Genomic DNA, 21,137 nt, shown 5'->3' on the forward strand with positions numbered 1-21,137 from the left:
GTTATTCGGAGGGTGTAACATCAAACTTCTTGACCTCTGTCTCTTTGTGAAGTTGCTTTGGATAGTTAATGAGACATCAACAAATAAAGCGGATCTAGGTTTGCCTTACTACTGTGCTCTAACTGTGTACATACCTCTATTGATGCTTCTGGACACATCTTCAGTGATGTTCCTGGAATCATCGGGTGTTTCAGGTCTTTCAACATCATACAACCTCCTCCAGGTGACCCAGCCGGGGCTGATCAGACCCCAGCTTGTCTCCAGATGGCTAGCTACTTATGACTCCATGGCTCCCCTCTTTTCAATAAATCCTCAGTAGCACTGTTGCTGTACAGGTGTCCTGTCTAAGGCCATGTTTACTTGAACAGCTGCTGTATATTGTATAATTACACTGGAGCTTACTGGAAATATAAAGACATATATTTACCTATTGCCTGTTACGCCACTGGCCTTTAGGGCATCTCTAGCAGTGTTCAGGGGTTCCTTTATCAGGTCAGTAGCTTTCTCTCGGTTTTCATTACTGTCAATCATACAAATCCCGGGTAGAGACTCAAGAACACTGTCACATTTAGATGTAGAAGGATTCTTCATCATTGTTTCTGTAACAGTTTTGTTTTGCCAGTCAGGGTTGTTAGCCCTGAGCTGAACCCCCGAAACCTGGAGGACTAGTGGATCACTCTGAGTCTGACCTTTACCATTTGACTTGTTTGGCATGGGAGACCCTACCAAGTGCCTAATCATAAAGCCCTGACTCCAGCCAACATAGCTCTGCGGGTCATTGAGGCACGCAGGCCTCCAAACCGCAAGGCTGTGATCCTCTTGGAGGAATAGTACATACACTCAAGTCAAATTCAGGGGATTAAGGCACTGAGAGCTGTGCATCTACAGAACCTAATGACTGACCTACACCCAGCTACAGTTTCCTTTGTAGAATAGCATCTCAGTTTTATTCTCAATTTCATTTTTAAGAACCGGCTGGATTTTAACATTAGTTCTATTTGCAGAAATAAGTTTTGGCTGTTATTTAAAAAGGTGCTTGTGTTTTAAGGCAATTTGACTAATCTCTGAGTGAGAAAACAATAAGGTTATTGCATTCCTACTTGCGATATATTGTCAGAGATCTTTAAAAATGGCAATAATAAAAGTTCCTGAAGAACGGCACGAAACGTCGACTTCCTTTCACTGATGCTGCCTGACCTGCTGAGTTCCTCTAGCATTTTGGCACATGTTGCTCTGGGCTTCCAGCATCTAGCTGTCTACATACATCTACTGATGCTTCTGGACACACGTACAGTGATGTTCCTGGAATCATCGGGTGTTTCAACATCATACACCCTCCTCCAGGTGACCCAGCCAGGGCTGAACAGGGTTAAACCACAAACATGAGGAATTCTGCAGATGCTGGAAATTCAAGCGACACACATCAAAGTTGCTGCTGCGTTCACCAGCAACTTTGGTGTGTGTTGCTTGTAACGTTAAACCACAGCTTTTCTGGTTCTTCTGCATTCTTTCTATACCATTAATGTGCACTGTCTGTTTGACTTTGAAAACAAAACACCATCGACAGTCATGAATGAGAGATCTCATTGCACTCTTTCTTCCTTTATCTATACTGTTCCATTATGAATAACTTTTAATAAATAAACTGAGCTCATCCAGTAATCTTAAATAGGGGCATCCTCACACAGGTCCGCAGAGTGTATTTGCATTAAGAGTTGCAACACTAACCAATCGCAAGCGTTAATTCAGATCACACGTCCTTAGCGCCGCTGTGCCTGGGTCGTAATTGAAGTAGCAGCGCTTGGCAGGGTTCTGACCAATCACAGCGCTCTTCAAAGTTCTGACCAATCACAGCACCTGGCAGAGGTCTGACCAATCACAGTGCTCCGTAGCGACGTCGCCTGGCCGAAAGTGGGCGGGGACTTGAACAGCCGTCGCTCTTTGAACTACGCTTGGAGGCTTGCTGTGATGACATTTCGCGGCGTCTGGCTTTGCCGGGGTACGTGGCCAATGACACCCGTGGTTCTGCAGGGCGTGAAATACTCAGCTCAATATTTCATTTCAGCGCTTCAGTGGTTAGTTACATTGTAATCATTTCCTACAGGAATCTTTAGCAGGTGAGTGAGCGTTCTGCAGCGAAGAGCGTTTTAATTACCTTAAAGTTTTTAAATTGTGTCTTTATTCTCGTAACCTAAAGGGCTTTAAAATGATTAATTGCCACAACTAATAGTGCTTACAGATATTGTTCCTTTGCTAGAGGAGGATAATTTGGATTGCTGATGCTTTCCTGTATTCTCTTAGCCGACTTGGTGAAATGACATTTAACAGTAGATTACTCTTGGAGATGGTAGGTAAATATCTGGGATGGGGAGGGACGTGGAACATTAATGCTGGCTCCAGGAACCCAAACATTTTTTTTTAAGTTTAATTTAAGATTATGACGTGAGAGCAGATCAGTTGATACTTTTGGTAGATGGACTTTCAGCGGTGCTGAGCGGTGGGTGGCAGAATCCTTTGTGATAAGTTCAAACCAGTTTTGCAGGTTACGGGAATTCTCGAATGAAAGCAACAGGGTAAACTAGAGAACTGTATACACATAGTATAAAAACATTTGTTGATCTCGGGTAGTATTGTTGCCACATGCATTATATGGTATATGGACATAAGGATTAGTAACTTTATAATCTTTAATGGATTGAATGCAAATATTTTATTTTCCGTGATTACGTAAGTATTTTTAATAATATAAACTGCTATCAGAGAAACATAGCATTACCACAGCACGGAAAGAGATCATCAGGTCCAAAGTGCCAATCAGCATTATTAAAAGTTCAAAGTAAATTTATTAACAAAGTACATATGTCACCATATACAGCCATGAGATTCATTTTTCTTGTGGGAAATCACAGTAAATACAAAAAATACAATATAATCAATAAACCATCAGGACGGACAGCAACCAATGTGCAAAAGACAAACTGCAATTTTATAAAGAAAGAGAAAATAATAAATAAATAAACAAGCAAGCAAGCAGGCAATAAATGTTGAGAACTTGATGAGTCCTTGAAAGTGAGTCCATAGGCTGTGGGAGTAAGTGATATGGCGAGTGAAGTTGTCCCCACTGGTTCAAGAGCCTGATAACTGAGGGGTAATAACTGTTCCTGAACCTGGTGGTGCAGGTTTTGACGCAGCTGTACAGTCGTCCTGAAGGCAGCAGTGAAAAGAGAGCATGGCCTAGATGGTGGGCATCCTTGATGATGGATGCTGCTTTCCTATAAAGCGCTCTGTGTAGCTGTGCTCAGTGCAGGAGATGGTTCTACCCATGATGAATTGGGCTGACTGTAGGCTTTTCCGTACAAGGGTATAGTCCATCGTCTAGTTTAGATTGCTCTGCCACTGGGAGAGTTTCTCTCAAGTAGTTACACACTTTAAGTTATTTTAATTACCTCCAATTAGATACCCTCAGAAGAAAACCTAGTTTTGTATGAATACTTGTAAGTAACAGGAAATAAATCTATACTATTGTACTATGCATTTAAAGTAAAAATGACATTTAGTTTGATTGCTGATGGCTGAGAGCAAGAATAAGGTTGGAAAATAGATCAGAGTTATGTGTTTGTAAAGTTTTTATGAATTAAAGAATTTGTTGCTATTCTATATAATGGGCTGGATCATGTTGCTGGTAGCAGATTGATGTATGTCAAAGAAAGATGCAACATCAAGGTGGTATGACTGTCCTCTTTCTTGATATGATTTTCACTGGAACTAATTCCGTGACTGAGTCTATACTGTCTGGATACAGCACTCCGGAGGTTCTAGTAGGCTACGGCAGTCTTTCTGAGCTTGCCTTTGTGATGGCTTTAGAAGCCAACCAAGTGAAGTAATCCCACACTGGAAACCTGGAACTCTTAAAGATGACAGCTTCTTTGAATAAGTTTTTAAAAATGTTGTAGAGATCAAAGTAAAATTGGGATATTCACAATAGAAGCTGAATATATTTAACTTTGAGTAAAACTATCAAGGTCATTGCTCATGGCAATTAGACACTATATACCAACAACTATTGAGGCTGGAGTAGTATTCTGCACATTGACATATCGGGTTAATATACTGCTTAAAGGCTGTTGTGATTTGCTTGCAATAGTTAACATTTTAAAAACAATACAAGTTTTAAACAGAAAGATCCCTGAAGCCACACAGAAAACTGACAGGAAAAGTGGCTGGGGCAGTGTTGACAGGAGAAATCGAAGTAACTATTAAACCAAAGCAAGATGTTTTAAATTGCCAAAATTAGCAGTCAGCCTGAGAATTAGAGCATTTTAGAACTTGCCAAATGAATGCCAAAGAATTGATTTAGACAAAAAGCTGATGGACTACAAGAATAGATTGGCAATAAATATAATAATAGTAATAAGATGTTTTATAGATAGGTAAAAGGTAAAGAATACCTAAGGAAAGTGTGAGTCTGATATTCAGACTCAGGAAAAGTTATAATGGAGGGAAGAAGGAGTATTTTGTGTTTAAGAAGATAAGAAATAGGTGCATTACTGGATAATTTGGACCTTCATGTGTGTACCATTCATTAAGATCATGGCTGTTCTATCTCAGCTTCATTGTCTTGCACTTTGATTCTCTTTAAGTTTTGTGATCTATCAACATGAGAAAATCTGCAGATGCTGGAAATCCAAGCAACATGCACAAAATTTAAGTTGGCCCAAAACTTCGACTGTCAGATGCTGCTTGGCCTGCTGAGTTCCTCCAGCATTTTCTGTGTATTGCTGGGATCTATCAATCTCACTTTTGAATGAACATCACGACTGAGCCTATGCAGCTCTTGGGATAGAGAACTGCAAATGTTCATTGCGCTCATGATCCAGAACTTTCCCTGTCTCGCAGTCTCCAATAACCTCCTGCTTACCGTGAATTGGTGCCCTTCCTACTATTTCTCACAGTCAGGGAAAATAATTTCACTGTATCTAATCTGTCAGGTCCTTAAAGAATTGTGTAAATTTCAATGAGATCCATCCCCTTATTCTGCCAAACTATTGAATATAGTATCAATGTACTCAATGCTTTTTGTATGCAAACATACTGACTGTGGATTGCATCTAATGAGTGGTTACTGCCCTCCTTTGGTAAGCATGTGCTTTCTTTGACAAGATAAACAAAATTGTACATGACATGTACTAGGACTAGTCTTCCCAAGGCCCCGTACAATTGCAGTTAGATTTCCTTACCATTAATTTTAAGCCCTCTTCTAATAAACTCAATTTATGGAAGACACAAAACCTTTCCAGAGAGCCAAGTGTCTAGTGAGAAAGACGAACTGAAAGGAATTAGTATTGATAGTACTATCATAGTGATGAGATTAAAGGGCATTCCTCTAATATGCAAGAGCTTAGAAAGAGATGGTGGCTGTGTGGGTAATGTCTTTTGATATTCTGTAGATTCTTGAATAGTGATTGCCGATTGGAAGTAGCTAATGTGACCACACAAAGTTAGGAAGAAGGAAGTGAAATGGGTGGAACCATTGATCTGTTGGCCTAACGTAAGGAGTAGGGAGAATGCTGGAATTAATTCTCTAAATATGATCTAGATCAAGATCTGGAGGAACCAATGAATGCAGTGCATTTGGATTTTGAGATTGAACATTTTCTTTTGCAGTTTGCCAAGTTGTATTATGCTGAGTATTGTGAGATTCCATGTTGAGGCCTCAGCCAGTCATTATATGCTCCAATTTGTTTGAAGTACTTGCCTAGTATTCTGATGATGTTAACCTCCCACCTTGCCATAGAGAGAGAGCTCAGTGAAGATTCATCAGATTGGTTCACCGAGGAAGGCAGGTTTGCTATATGAGGATCAATTTGAGCAGATTAGGTTGAATTCTTTGGAGTTTGGTGGACTCTTACAGGTTAAACGCAATGAATTCGTAGATGTTTTCCTTGGCTGCGGTTGTCGAAATAGTGGTCACGCTGAGATGAAGAGAAATCTCTTCAATCAGATGGTGATGGATTTTTGGAATTCCCTGTCCTTCATTCCCAAAAGCAAAGTTTGTTGAAAAAGAAAAACAGTTAAATATCTGTATGTTAAAGGAATGGATAAGAATGGGATTAGTGCAGAAAAGGATACAAAAAGATGGCACCGAGCTCGAATAGCAGAGGAGACTCAGAGGCCTACTCCTGTTACTGTTTACATTTGGATTTCTCTAAGGATATAAATTAAAGTTCTTGTTAATTTGATGTTTTCAAAAAATATTTCTATTGAAGCCTTCAACAACCTACCTCTGTAGAAAGGCTGTGGATTATCAACAACAAATTCCACACTTCAATCTTAAACCATGCATGTTCATACTCCAGAGGTTTTGTATTTTAATGATGCTAACATTTGTATTTCAGCCCTCATTACAATTGCAAATGTCTATAATGTTACTAAATAACAGACAGTTCTTCAAGCTATGGTTAATATATCTACCACATATATAGATTGATAAACAAAATTTGTGTACTTAGACTGTGCAGGATGGTAAAGGAGAAAGTTATATTGAATCAAGCCTGCACAATGTCACTCTTTTGTAATTAGAAGGGACTTTTAAAGTGTATAATTTGCTTATGTAAGAAAAACAAGATACAAGAATTCTCGACAGTTCAGGCAAAATCGGTGGAGGTAGAAGTAACATTTCAGAGTTTATGACCTTTCAAAGTTAGCAAAAGAATACAATGCCTATTAAAAAGTATTCACTCCCCCCCCCCCCGGGAGTTTTCATATTTCATTGTTTTACAGCATTAAATCACACAGCATTTAATTTGGCTGTTTTGACACTGATCAACAGAAAAAGACTGGTGTCAAAGTTATAAAAATATTTCTATGAATTGGTCTAAATTTATTACAATTATTAAACATAAAATAATTGATTGCATAATTACTCATGTTACTCATGCCTCAGGGTTGCTCGGCTCGCTGTCGTCTAGGGAAACAGCCCTCGGCCCCGGCAAACTGGGTAATTAGTTTATGTGGATGCTGTGTGATATACGCCACCCCGCCCAAATAACAGACAATACACAAGATCCGATTAAATTATATACAGTTTATAGATATTACTGGAACTATATAATTAATAGAGAATAAAATATAAAAGGAAAATCAAAGGCGCCACACTTATGAAAGTTCAATCTCTTCGTGCACAAACAGTTGGCGCTCAGGACCCTTCTTCTTCACCCTGCGACCCCTCGGACCACCTCAACCGGCCGCCTGGGACCAACAACAGTGGTTGACCAGACGCTCCACATGAGTCCATCTCCGTCTCTTCTCCTCGCCGAATGCCCCGCTCGGGGTCCAACCCCATTAGCGGACTCACAGCACCTGGTCCATCCTCTGTCTCTCTCTCTCCTGCTTTCTCCCCCAAAACCCCGCGCATACAATATCTTCAAATACACCAAAAACATAACAACTATCCCAATTGGTTCGTAACATATTCTTATCACACCCTAACCCAAAACAAGCTGCTAGCGCAAGAACTTTCTCAGCATTTAACATAACAAAGAAGCATTCCCAAGTATAACATAACAAAGAAGCCATTTTAATTAGCCTACGCAGTAAGATAAAAGACGAAACCCCCTTACACTCACCTCCTTCAAGTCAGTATTTAGTAAATACACCTTTGGCAGCAATTGCAGCCTTGAGTCTGTGTGGATAGGTCTATATCAGTTTTGCACATCCAAACACTGCAATTTTGCCTCATTCTTCTGTACAAAACTGCTCAAGCTCTGTCAGATTGCACGGGGATCATGAGTGAACAGCAGTTTTCAATTCCAGCCTCAAATTCTTAATTGGATTGAGGTGTGGACTCTGACTTGGCCTCTTCAGGACATTAACTTTATTGTTTTTAAGCCATTCCTGTGTAACTTTGGTTTTATGTTTGGGGTCATTGTCTTACTGGAAAACTAATTTTTTGCCAAGTCACAATTCTTTTGCAGACTGCATCAGGTTTTCCTCCAGAATTTCCCTGTATTTTGCTGCATTTATTTTACCCTCTACCTTCACAAGCCTTCCAGCAATGAAGCATCCCCACAGTGTGATGCAGCCACCGCTGTTATACAGTGTTCGTTACATGGACGTGCAGTTCAACTCTTTGAGTGATTATTCAGAAAGTTTGAAGTTAATAACTCATCTCCTTCTGCCTTAGGCCACAAACATATCAATCACCCCAGCTGTGGACCACTTTCTGGAGGTCCAAGACGCCGACTTCTATAAAGAAGGGATCTGTATGTTCCACAACCACTGGACTAAGTGTGTAAATTTAGGAGGGGACTATGTTGAAAAATAAATGTGCTAGGTTTTCTGAAAGTGACTCCTACCTTAGGCCACAAACTTATCAATCACCCCTCATATGTCATCTCCCATAGCATCCCATTTCCTCACTCATTTCTCTGCAACCCACACTCTCTCACACATGCCCTTTCATACCTTCTTAATTAGGGTAATTAAAATTTGAAGAATTAGTGTAGTTTACAGAAAAATTAACCTAACTAGTCATAGTCTTTGGAATGTGGAAGGAAACAGTAATGTACCCATGGGACATTCACGAGTGCATATTCCATATGGTTCCTGTTTCAATACCCTTTTATTTTATCTTAGTGTTCAGGGGTATCGTAAAGGTTACTAGAGGTTAGAATTGAACCTAGTTTGCTGGAGTTGTGAGCCTCCTGCATTACCTGTAGTAATGTGAAAAGCATCCTTTACAATCACTTAGTTTTCCAATCCTTTCAGGTATCCTGTATTTTCAGAAGAACATGTATACTATACTTTCATAAGAACATGTTAGCAACGTAATATTGGAAACTGGAAGGTCGGTGGTTCAATGTGATTATTTCTTAATGTGTTTTACTTTCTGAAGTGGCTCAACAAACAACTCAAAGTAGGAGTGGAAGATAAATTCAGCCCTGGACAACAAACTCCACATCCCAAGAGAAAAACATATTTAATCTGAGTGAAGATCGATGCCTATAAAGCAAAAATGGCAAGACCAGGACAACATTCAGGCATGGGTGATAATTGGCCAGTAGCTTAAAAGCTACACAAGAACAATCTAACTCAATGCCATTATGACTGTCAAAATGCCAAGAAATAAAGAGTAGTAGCAGCACTGGTAGTATATTGGCTAAATGCCAAGATCGTTACAGAGAAAATCCAAAGGTAGTGGAGATAAGATATAAGGACAAGATGTGGTAGAATGTAATGTGAAAATATGAGGGCCTCCACGTCATTGCATAAAGCAGAAAAGCTGCTTATTTTAAAATAGTAACGGATTATGAAGTACTAATATTCAGAGATCCAGTTCTTCCACAAGTCACTGAAAGCTGCAAGCACAGGAGATTCTACAGATGCTGGAAACCCAAAGCAACACACAAAATGCTGGAGGAACACAGCCCGTCAGGCAGCATTTTAGGAGGGAATAAACTGTTAATGTTTTGGTTAAGAGGGTGAATAGTACAGTAACACTGAGTGGATTTGAGTACAGGAATAAAACTGTCTTTTTTCTATTATTTGGGATCTTGGTAAGAAGAAACCTGGAGTATTGTGTATGATTTTGATCTCTTTGTCTTAAAAGCAAAGATCTTGTAATGGACAGAGTGCCGGATTAGTTCCTGGGATCACAAGCACGAGAAAGTCTGCGGATGCTGGAACTCCAAGCAACACACTCAAAATGCTGGGGAGCCCAGCAGGCCAGGCAGCATCTATGGAAAAGAATAAACAGTCAACGTTTCGCCCCAAGACCCTTCATCAGGACTGGAAAAAAAAGAGAAGTCAGAGCAAGAATGTTGGGGGGAGGGGAGGAAGAAGTACAAGGTGGCAGGTGAAACCGGGAGTGGGGGAGGGGTAAATAAAGAGCTGGGAAGTTGATAGATGGAAGAGATAAAGGGCTGGAGAAGGAAGAATCTGATGGACACAGAAGACCTTGGGGAAAAAAGGGATGAGAGAGGAGCACCAGAGGGAGTTCATGGGCAGATAAGGAGAGAGGGAAACAGGAATGGGGGAATGGTGAAGGTGGGGATGCAATTACCGGAAGTTCGGGAAATTGATGTTCATGCCATCATGTTGGGGGCTACCCAGACAGAAGATAAGGTGTTGCTCCTCCAACCTGCGTGTGGCCTCATTGCGGCAGTAGAGGACGCCATGGCTTGAGGGTTTGCTGTATGAGAAAAGACTGAATACACTAGGCCCATGGTCTCCACAGTTTGGAAGGGTGAGACATAATCCTATTGAAACATACATCTCCACAGGTTGAATAACCTGCCTATAGCTTCTATGACATGGGATCACAGTCTCAAATAAGCCATTTGAGACTGAGTTGAGTAAAGATTTGTTATTTAAACTGAAATTAATGATATAGTCTTTAAATGTGATGTGTTTTCTTTAAAGGTTTTATTTTTTGTTTTTTTTCTAGTTAGTATCTTTTAAAGATTTTGTATGTTATTTAGAATAACATTTAGAAATGTTTGATGTTTTTGGCTGGTTTGACAATTGGGCAAACTAGTGGGTATGACGTAAGCAGCTGATGGTGAGGTTTTATTTTACAGCTGTCGCATGAGTGAGGTATCTAGATCCTCTCACTACCCGTGGTGTGACAATATTACATCTGCAGGGTTTGATCCTTTGCTGAAGAATCAGGGTAGCATTTTTCAGCAAGATGGAATGGGCAGAAAATAAATTTATACTTCAGATCATTGGCAAGCTCAAACTACTGACTACTGGCAGAAATTCTTGTCTACTATATGCTGTATGTGTACCTTATTGTTACTGAAAGTATCCCATTATGATATTTGGTATAATATGTTTTGTGATGAATAGTAATTCCCGTATTACTTTTATCACCTGTGTTCCATAATGCTACTGCCTGTTTGATACATTGTTAAATCTGCATGGAAATCTGGCTTACTAATTGGCTCAGATTCATTATGTAAAAAAACATTGAAGTTGGATATTAAAACTGTAACTACTCTGTATTAAGTGACTGTAAACTTGGCACCTAAACCATGAAATTTGCATGGAAGTATTAGGATAATCACAACTACTTTAAAAGAGTAATCATTGTACAGCAATCAAGATCCAGTGACCATGTAGTATGTTGGTATAGGTCCAAAATTCAGCGAACAGTGTTAAATGTTCTTGGTCAAAATATTACAAAGTATTATTGGATTGTATTGAAATTTTATTGGCTGCCAGAAACACTTGGTAATGTGGGCAGGTGCCAATAGTTCCATTGCTTTATGTCCTTTGTCTCTTTTGGGGATTTCACAAGAATGTAAGAACACAAGACAGTGGCCATTAGGCCCTTCAGTCCTATGCACTAATAATCCTAGGTCCCATCGTAGAACGGGGGACATAGAATATTAGTACTTCACTGAAAGCGTCACAATACACAGGGTGGTAAAGTGGGCCTTTGACACATTGACCTTCATTAGTCAAGGCATTGAGGATAGATTTGGGACATTATGTTGCAGTTGCACAAAACGTTGGTGAGACCACACTAGAAGTTTTATCTACATTTTTGGTCACCTGTAATACAACCGCTGCCTTGAGTTCCCCTTGTCTTAAACTACCACCCCATAAGCCTCCCCATCTAATGCACCATCATCAGCAAATTCCAACGTCTCCAAAGGGATCCTACCACCAAACATGTCTTTACTTCGCCTATCTCTATCTCTGCTTTCTGCAGGGATCAGTCCCTCTGTGATTCCCTTGTCTATACATCCTTCCCCACTCCTCTCCCTCCCGGCACTTATCCCTGCAAGCAGCCACAGTGCTACACCTGCTGATTCACCTCCTCCCTCATTCAGGGTCCCAAGCAGTCCTTCCAAGTGAGGCAGCACTTCACCTGCAGATCTGCTGGGATCATCTATTCAGTTCAGAGCTCCCAATGCGGCCTCTTCTACATTAGTGAGACCTGTCATAAATTGGGGGATTGCTTCATTAAGCACTCCACTCCATCGGCCAAAAATGGAACTACCCAGTGGCCTAACATTTTAATTTCCTTTCCCATTCCAACATGCCGGTCCATGTCCTCCTCTTACAGTAGATGAACGTACCACAAATTGAGATTGACAGGTTTGATGTTGTGGGCATCACTGTGTCATGGCTGAGGGAAGATTATAGCTATGAGTTTAACACCCAAGGTTACACATTGTATCAAAAGAAAAGACAGGCATGCAGAGGTGGTAGGATGGCTCTGTTGGTAAAAAATGAAATCAACTCCTTAGAAAGAGGTGGTGTAGAATCAGAAGGTGTAGAATCCTTGTGCACAGAGCAAGCAAACTACAAAAGTTAAAAGATCCTGATGGGAGTTGCTGTATATACAGGCCTCTGAACAATAAACAAGATGTGAATTGTAAATTACAACAGGATATAGAAAAGGCATGTCAAAAGGACATTGTTACTCATGGGGAACCTCAATAGACAGGTACATTGGGAAAACTAGGTTGGCATTGGATCCGAAGAGCAGGAATTTGTAGAATGCCTGCAAGATGGCTTTTTAGAGCAGCTCGTGGTTAAGCCCACTAGGGGATTAGTTATTCAGGACTGGGTGTTGTGCAGTGACCCGGAATTGATTAGAAAGCTAAAGATAAAGGAACCCTTAGGAGTACAGTGATGCTAATATGATAGAATTCACCCTACAATTGGAGAGGGAGAAGCTAAAGTCAGATGTATCAGTATTACAGTGGAGTAAAAGGATTTACAGAGGCATGAGAGAGGAGCTAACCAAAGGTGATTGAAAAGGGACACTAGCAGACATAATGACAGAGAGCAATGGCGGTTATTCCTGGGAGCAATTCAAAAGGTGTAGGATACATCCCAAAGAAGAAGTATTCTAAAGGCAGGATGAAACAACCAAAAAGAGGCCATATAATAGAACAAAATTAGTGGGAAGTTAGAGAATTAGGAAGCTTTTAAAAACTAGTGGAAGGCAACTAAAGAAGACATAAAGAGGAAAAAGATGGAATACAAAGGTTATCTAGCCAATAATATTAGATAGGATACCAAAAATTTCTTCAGGTATCTAACGAGTCAAAGAGAGGTGAGAGTAGATATTGAACTGCTGGAAAATTATGCTAGGGAGATAGAAGTAGGGGTCAAGGAAATGGCAGAATAAATATTTTGCATCAGTTTTAACTGTGGAAGGTACTAGCAGTTTGCCGTAAGTTTGAGACTGTCAGGGGGCAGAAATGAGTGAAGTTGCCATTACTACGGAGAAGGCGCTTAGGAAACTGAAGGGTCCGAACGTAAGTAAGTCACCTGGACCACATGGTCTACACCCCAGGGTTCTGAAAGAGGTTGCTAAAGAGTTTGTGGAGGCATTAGTAATAATCTTTCAATAAATCAGTAGATTCCGCATGGTTACAGATGACTGGCAAATTGCAAATGGCACTCCATTCTTCAAGCAGGGAAAGAGGCAGGAGGAAATTATAAGCCAGTTAATCTGACCTCATTGGTTGGGAAGATGTTGGAGTTGATTGTACTTGGAGGCACATGATAAAATAGCCCGTAGTCAGCATGGTTTCTTTAAGGGAAAATTTGCCTGACAAATCTGTTGGAATTCTTTGAAGAAATAACAAGTAGGACAGACAAAGGAGAACCGGTATATTTTGTGTACTTGGACTTTCAGAAGGAAAGATACTAGCATGGATAGAGCAGAGAGTAGTTGGCCGTTGGTGACTAGTGGTATTCAACAGGGATCTGTATTAGGACTCATTCTTTTAATATTATACGGCAATAATTTGGATGAAGGAATTAATGGTATTGTGGCCAAGTTTGTGGATAATATGAAGGTAGGTGGAGGGGCAGGTAGTGTTTAAGAAGCGAAGGCTGCAGAAGGACTTAGACGGATTTGGAGAATGTATAAAGAAGTGACGGATGGAATACAGTGCCAGGAAGTGTATGGTCATGCATTTTGGTAGAAGAAACAAAGGCGTAGACTTTTTTCTAAATGGAGAGAAAATTCAAAAGGAACTTGGGAGTCCTCATGCAAGATTCCCTAAAGGTTAATCTATAGGTTGAGTCAGTGGTGAGGATGACGAAATCAATGTTGGCATTCATTTTGAGAGGATTAGAATATCAAAGCAAGGATGTAATGTTGAGGCTTTATAAGGCACTGGTAAGGCCTCACTTGGAGGATTGCGAGCAGTTTTGGACCTCTTATCTAAGAAAGGATGTGCTGACATTGGGTAGGGTTCTGAAGGGCTCACGAGAATGGTTCTTGGAAAGAAAAGGTTACCACATGAGGATCATTTGATGGCTGTGGGCCTGTGCTCACTAGAATTCAGAAGACTGAGGGGAAATCTCATTGAAACCTATCGAATGCTGTAAGGCCTGAATAGAGTGGATGTGGAGGGGATGTTTCCTATGGTGGGGGAGTTTAAGACTAGAGAGCACAGTCTCAGAATAGAGAATCGTCTGCTTAGAATGGAGATTAGAAGGAATTTCTTTAGCCAGAGAGTGGTGAATCTGTGGAATTTGTTGCTACAGGGGGGTGTGGAAGCCATGTCATTGGGTATATTTGAGGCAGAGGTTGACAGGTTCTTGATTAGTCAGGGCAGAAGGGGCAGGAGAAGGAAATGGATCAGCCATGATGAAATGACAGAGCAGGCTCATATAGGTTACGATGTTTTGTGCCAAGATGAGCCCATCCTCAGGGTAGAGGAGTAATACCTTGGATTCCATCTGGATAGCTTCCAACATGATGGCATGAATATCAATTTCTCCTTCTGGTGTGCATAAAAAAAAAAATTCCTATTCCTTCCCCTTCCCTCTTTTTGCCATTCTGGCCTCTATCCTCTTTTTTTCACTTTCACCTCCCTCCTGAGTCCCCTCCTCCTTCCCACTCTGCTATCAGATTCCTTCCTCACCAGCCTTTTATCTTTCTATCAGCCTGGCTCAACCTGTTACTTTCTAGCTGTCCTTCTTCCCTTCCTCTTACGTTTTTGTTCTGGTGTCTTCCCCTTACCTTGTCCTGTGGAGGGGCCTTGGCCCAAAACGTCAACTGTTTATTCATTTCCAGAGATGCTGCCTGACCTGCTGAGTTCCTCCAACATTTTGTGTGTGTACTTTGTACCTGAAAATAGTGGCGAGTCGATTTATAAGGATGTTGCTAGGACTCAAGGACCAAAGTTATAGGGAGAGAATAAACAGCTTAGTACTTTGATCCTTGTAATGTTGATGATTGAGGGTGACTTTATGAAGATGTATAAAATCACGGTCACCCCTCAGCCTCCAGTCTATGAAAGCAGTCTCAGCCTACCCAGTCTCTCGATAGTAACTCAAGCTTTCCAGCCCTGGCAGTGTCATTACTTCTTATAATATGACAATCAGCACTGTGAACAATACTCCCAGGTGCTGACTAACCAACATCCGGGACAGTTGTAACCCAAATTCCCAACCTGTGTATTCAATGCCCCAAGCAATAAAGATAAGTGTGTCATCTGCCTTCTTTACCCCATCTACCTGTGTTGCTGCTTTTAGGGAACTATATACATTCCTTTGAGCCTTGCCATTGAAACGTATGTCCTGCCCTGATTTACATTCTCAAAATACATCACTTTGCACTTGTCTGAGTTTCATTCCATCCTTTCCTTTACTCTTTACCCAGTCATTCTTTTACCCTTTTTCCCAGTTGATCTGAATTCTGTTGTACCATGAGAGAATCTTTTTCACTTTCCAATGCATTCATTTTGGTGACATTTTCAATTTACTAATCCTGCTACCTATGTTCTCATCCACATCTCTATACCACTACTGATCACGAGGTTCTTGTCTGGAAAAACAAACCCCCAATACCACCCTCTGACGACTTTTTCCAAGCCAGTTTTGTGTGATCTAACCTTCTATACCAGCCAATCATGCAGGTGAGAAGTTCTGCTGAAGTTTGTGTAAACAGTATCTACTGTTTCCCTCATCAATCTTCTTTGTCACCATCAAAATCTCAATCATATTTGTGAGACGTGACATTCAATGTAAAAAGCCAGGCTGACTATCCACAATAAGTCCTTGGCTTTCCAGATACAGGTGGATAATGTCTCTGAATTCTCCCAGTAAACTTCCCACTGCTGATCTTAAATTCACTGATCGATAGTCCCTGAATTTGATCTTGCAGCCCTTGTATAAGGAGACAGTATTAATCATCTTCCAGTTTTCTGGAACCTCACCTGTGGCTATCAAAGATGCATAAATCCCTGCTAGTGCCCCGACATTTTTTTTTCTTGATTCCCATAACGACTTAAAGATTCAAAACACATTTATTATCAAAGATTGTATAAACTATACACCTTGAAATTTGTCTGCTTACAGGCAGCCACAAAGCAAGAAACTTGAGTAAATCAGTTTTAAAAAAAAGACCAAAAAACACTGCAGAAAAAGAAAGAGGAAAAGAAAACACACACATCATGCAAACAATAAAAGCTAGCCAACAGCCTCCTGGACCAGATGGAACCAGGACGTGTACTTGGTCAGGCTCCAGAGACTTATCCATCTTTATGGATCTCTAAGCTTGCAACACCCCCTTATCACAACATGCCCTTCTACCTACTTTTGTATTACTGGCAAATTAGGAAATCTTGCATGCTGTTTCTTCTTCCGGGTCATTAGTGCAAGTTGATAGGGTGGTTTAGAAGGCATATGGTGTGTTGGCCTTCATTCATTAGGGTATTGAGTTCAACAGCCACAAGATAATGTTGCAGTTCTATAAAACTTTGGTAAACCACACTTAGAGTATTGTACTCAGTTCTGGTCACATCTATATAGGATGAATGTGAAAGCTTTAGTGGCTGCAGAGGAGATTTACCGGAAAGCTGGATGAGAGGACATGTCTTACGAGAGAAGGTTGAACGGGCCAAGGCTTTGCTCTTTGGAATCAAGGAAGATGAGTGTTGAGTTGAATAGAGGTGTATAAGACTATAAGACACATAGATAGAGTGAACAGCCAGCATCTTCTTCCCAAAGCAGCAAAGGCTTATACTACAAGACATCCTTTTATTATGAGTGGAGGAAAATTCAGAGGCGATGTCAGAGATTGGCCTTTTATACAGACAATGCCTTGAATGTACTGCTGAGGGAGGTGGTAGAGGCTGCTTTCATGAGAGACATTTAAGAGAGATAGGCACATGGATGAAAGAAAAAATGGAGATATATGGGCTCTGTAGGAGAAAAGAGTTGGGATTTATTATGGATAAAATTAAAAGGACAGTCCAATGTCATGGGCTGAAGACTATTGTGTTGCACTGATTTATGATCAAATTCATTTTTATAGTTCTTATGAATACCCTTATACATTTGAAGTTCTGAAATGATAGCAATTGGCAAAGATCTGACCTAGTCTGACCTAGACCACTGCCAATCCAAACCCAACCTAAAAACTTTCTACTTGATGTACGAAAGCATGGTTTGAATCTCAAGTGCTTGTCGTCATAGTACCTTGACTGCAACTTTCATTTGTTTTTCTTTGAAATGGTACAGTATTGCAAAAGACACAGTAATTCATTTCCCGGAATGGAGTGCTGCAATATTTAAAGACCCTTGAACCAGTCAGTGACAGGAAAGTAGGACTGCATTCTTATTTCTAGATTAGATAAATGTTTTGCACAGTGTAACTATCAAGCAGGAAATCATTGTTTTTTTTTCTCTTATAATGTGAGACAGATTCGGAACTAAGTAAGTAGAGAGATTTATATTTACTTATTGGTTAAAGCCACATGCTAGATTTTTAATTATTCAGCAAGACTTCATGAGTTTAATGATTATTTCAGGCACCGAGATAGGGCTGTAATAAGAAGATGTTGTAAAGTCAAGGATAGCACTGAGCAGTGGTAATGACTGAGGAATTGTCATAAATTTTGGATAAATGTTTATATACTTACTTTGTACCTGAAAAGAGTAGAAAGACGATTTATAAGGATGTTGCTAGGACTCAAGGACCCAAGTTATAGGGAGAGAATAAACAGTTTAGTACTTTGATCCTTGTAATGTTGATGATTGAGGGTGACTTTATGGAGATGTATAAGATCATGGTCACCCCTCAGCCTCCAGTCTAGGAAAGCAGTCTCAGCCTACCCAGTCTCTCAATAATAATTCAAGCTTTCCAGCCCTGGCAGTGTCATTACTTCTTATAATACGACAATCAGCCCTGTGAACAATACTCCCAGGTGCTGACTAACCAACATCCGGTACAGTTGTAACCCAAAATCCCAACCTGTGTATTCGATGCCCCAAGCAATAAAGATAAGTGTGTCATCTGCCTTCTTTACCCCATCTACCTGTGTTGCTGCTTTTAGGGAACTATATACATTCCTTTGAGCCTTGCCATTGAAACGTATGTCCTGCCCTGATTTACATTCTCAAAATACATCACTTTGCACTTGTCTGAGTTTCATTCCATCCTTTCCTTTACTCTTTACCCAGTCATTCTTTTACCCTTTTTCCCAGTTGATCTGAATTCTGTTGTACCATGAGAGAATCTTTTTCACTTTCCAATGCATTCATTTTGGTGACATTTTCAATTTACTAATCCTGCTACCTATGTTCTCATCCACATCTCTATACCACTACTGATCACGAGGTTCTTGTCTGGAAAAACAAACCCCCAATACCACCCTCTGACGACTTTTTCCAAGCCAGTTTTGTGTGATCTAACCTTCTATACCAGCCAATCATGCAGGTGAGAAGTTCTGCTGAAGTTTGTGTAAACAGTATCTACTGTTTCCCTCATCAATCTTCTTTGTCACCATCAAAATCTCAATCATATTTGTGAGACGTGACATTCAATGTAAAAAGCCAGGCTGACTATCCACAATAAGTCCTTGGCTTTCCAGATACAGGTGGATAATGTCTCTGAATTCTCCCAGTAAACTTCCCACTGCTGATCTTAAATTCACTGATCGATAGTCCCTGAATTTGATCTTGCAGCCCTTGTATAAGGAGACAGTATTAATCATCTTCCAGTTTTCTGGAACCTCACCTGTGGCTATCAAAGATGCATAAATCCCTGCTAGTGCCCCGACATTTTTTTTTCTTGATTCCCATAACGACTTAAAGATTCAAAACACATTTATTATCAAAGATTGTATAAACTATACACCTTGAAATTTGTCTGCTTACAGGCAGCCACAAAGCAAGGAACTCGAGTAAATCAGTTTTTAAAAAAAAGACCGAAAAACACTACAAAGAAAGAGGAAAAGAAAACACACACATCATGCAAATAATAAAAGCAAGCCACTAGCATCCCGGACAAGATGGAACCAGGACATGTACTTGGTCAGGCTCCAGAGGCTTATCCATCTTTATGGATCTCTAAGCTTGCAACACCTCCTTATCACAATACTTCCACCTACTTTTGTATTACTGGCAAATTAGGAAATCTTGCATGCTGTTTCTTCTTCTGGGTCATTAATGCAAGTTGATAGGGTGGTTTAAAAGGCATATGGTGTGTTGGCCTTCATTCATCAGGGTATTGAGTTCAACAGCCACAAGATAATGTTGCAGTTCTATAAAACTTTGGTAAACCACACTTAGAGTATTGTACTCAGTTCTGGTCACATCTATATAGGATGAATGTGAAAGCTTTAGTGGCTGCAGAGGAGATTTACCGGAAAGCTGGATGAGAGGACATGTCTTACGAGAGAAGGTTGAACGGGCCAAGGCTTTGCTCTTTGGAATCAAGGAAGATGAGTGTTGAGTTGAATAGAGGTGTATAAGACTATAAGACACATAGATAGAGTGAACAGCCAGCATCTTCTTCCCAAAGCAGCAAAGGCTTATACTACAAGACATCCTTTTATTATGAGTGGAGGAAAATTCAGAGGCGATGTCAGAGATTGGCCTTTTATACAGACAATGCCTTGAATGTACTGCTGAGGGAGGTGGTAGAGGCTGCTTTCATGAGAGACATTTAAAAGAGATAGGCACATGGATGAAAGAAAAAATGGAGATATATGGGCTCTGTAGGAGAAAAGAGTTGGATTTATTATGGATTAAATTAAAAGGACAGTCCAATGTCGTGGGCTGAAGACGATTCTGTTGCACTGATCTATGTTCAGATTCATTTTTATAATTCTTATGAATACCCTTATACACTTGAAGATCTAAAATGATAGCAATTGCCACAGATCTGACCTAGACCACTGCCAATCCAAACCCAACCTAAGAATTTTTTACTTGATGCACTATAGCATGGTTTGAATCTCTAGTGCTTGTCGTCATAGTACCTTGACTGCAACTTTCATTTGTTTTTGTTTGAAATGGTACATTATTGCAAAAGACACTAATTCATTTCCCGGAATGGAGTGCTGCAATATTTAAAGACCCTTGAACCAGTCAGTGACAGGAAAGTAGGACTGCATTCTTATTTCTAGATTAGATAAATGTTTTGCACAGTGTAACTGTCAAGCAGGAAATCATTTTTTTTTTCCTCTTACAATGTGAGACAGATTCGGAACTAAGTAAGTAGAGAGATTTATATTTACTTATTGGTTAAAGCCATATGCTAGATTTTTAATTATTCAGCAAGACTTCATGAGTTTAATGATTATTTCAGGCACCGAGATAGGGCTGTAATAGGAAGGTGTTGTAAAGTCAAGGATAGCACTGAACAGTGGTAATGACTGAGGAATTGTCATAAATTTTAGATAAATGGTTATATACTTTGCACCGAATGCACCTTTGTTAAAGGTAAAGAGATGTATATTTTTGATAACCCCAGTAATGTTAAATGATGTAACACTGTTCTATATTATACTCTATTGTATATGGAATAATTTGTAATGTTCGAGTGAATGTTACTCTTATTAGAAAACACTAAACTATTTATATTCAATCATTTATGTAGCTTAACTGTTTTACTTTTATGATAAATGATTTAATATTCTCAAAATCTTCATGAGGAAAAGTATATCTTTGCCGACTATTCTGAAATTATTAATTCAAATTACTTTAAAAAATATCCAAGTTACTGTTTTTGATACCTTTTGAAGTATATTTTTCAAATAAAGAACAGGAAAAGATTCTTTCACAAGATGTAAGCGTGCTCTGTATCACAATTGAGCATCTGTTTGAAATGTTTTCTTTTGGCTTTGGGAATAAACAAAGGTAAAAAAATT

General features: G+C 39.9%; 1 protein-coding gene across 4 annotated transcripts in view; it reads left to right on the forward strand.

Moving 5' to 3' along the window:
* The first annotated feature begins 1,963 nt into the window (after positions 1-1,963).
* slc26a2 (solute carrier family 26 member 2) overlaps positions 1,964-21,137 on the forward strand; it is a 32,478-nt gene continuing 13,304 nt past the window's right edge. The window contains exon 1 of one of the 4 annotated variants that reach the window (XM_063053498.1): positions 1,964-2,117. The gene's annotated coding sequence lies outside the window, so the exon portion shown is untranslated. The other 3 variants (XM_063053501.1, XM_063053502.1, XM_063053500.1) reach the window with 3 other exon arrangements.

The sequence above is a fragment of the Mobula hypostoma genome, chromosome 7 (genome assembly GCF_963921235.1).
Source record: "Mobula hypostoma chromosome 7, sMobHyp1.1, whole genome shotgun sequence".
Lineage (NCBI taxonomy): Eukaryota > Metazoa > Chordata > Chondrichthyes > Myliobatiformes > Myliobatidae > Mobula > Mobula hypostoma.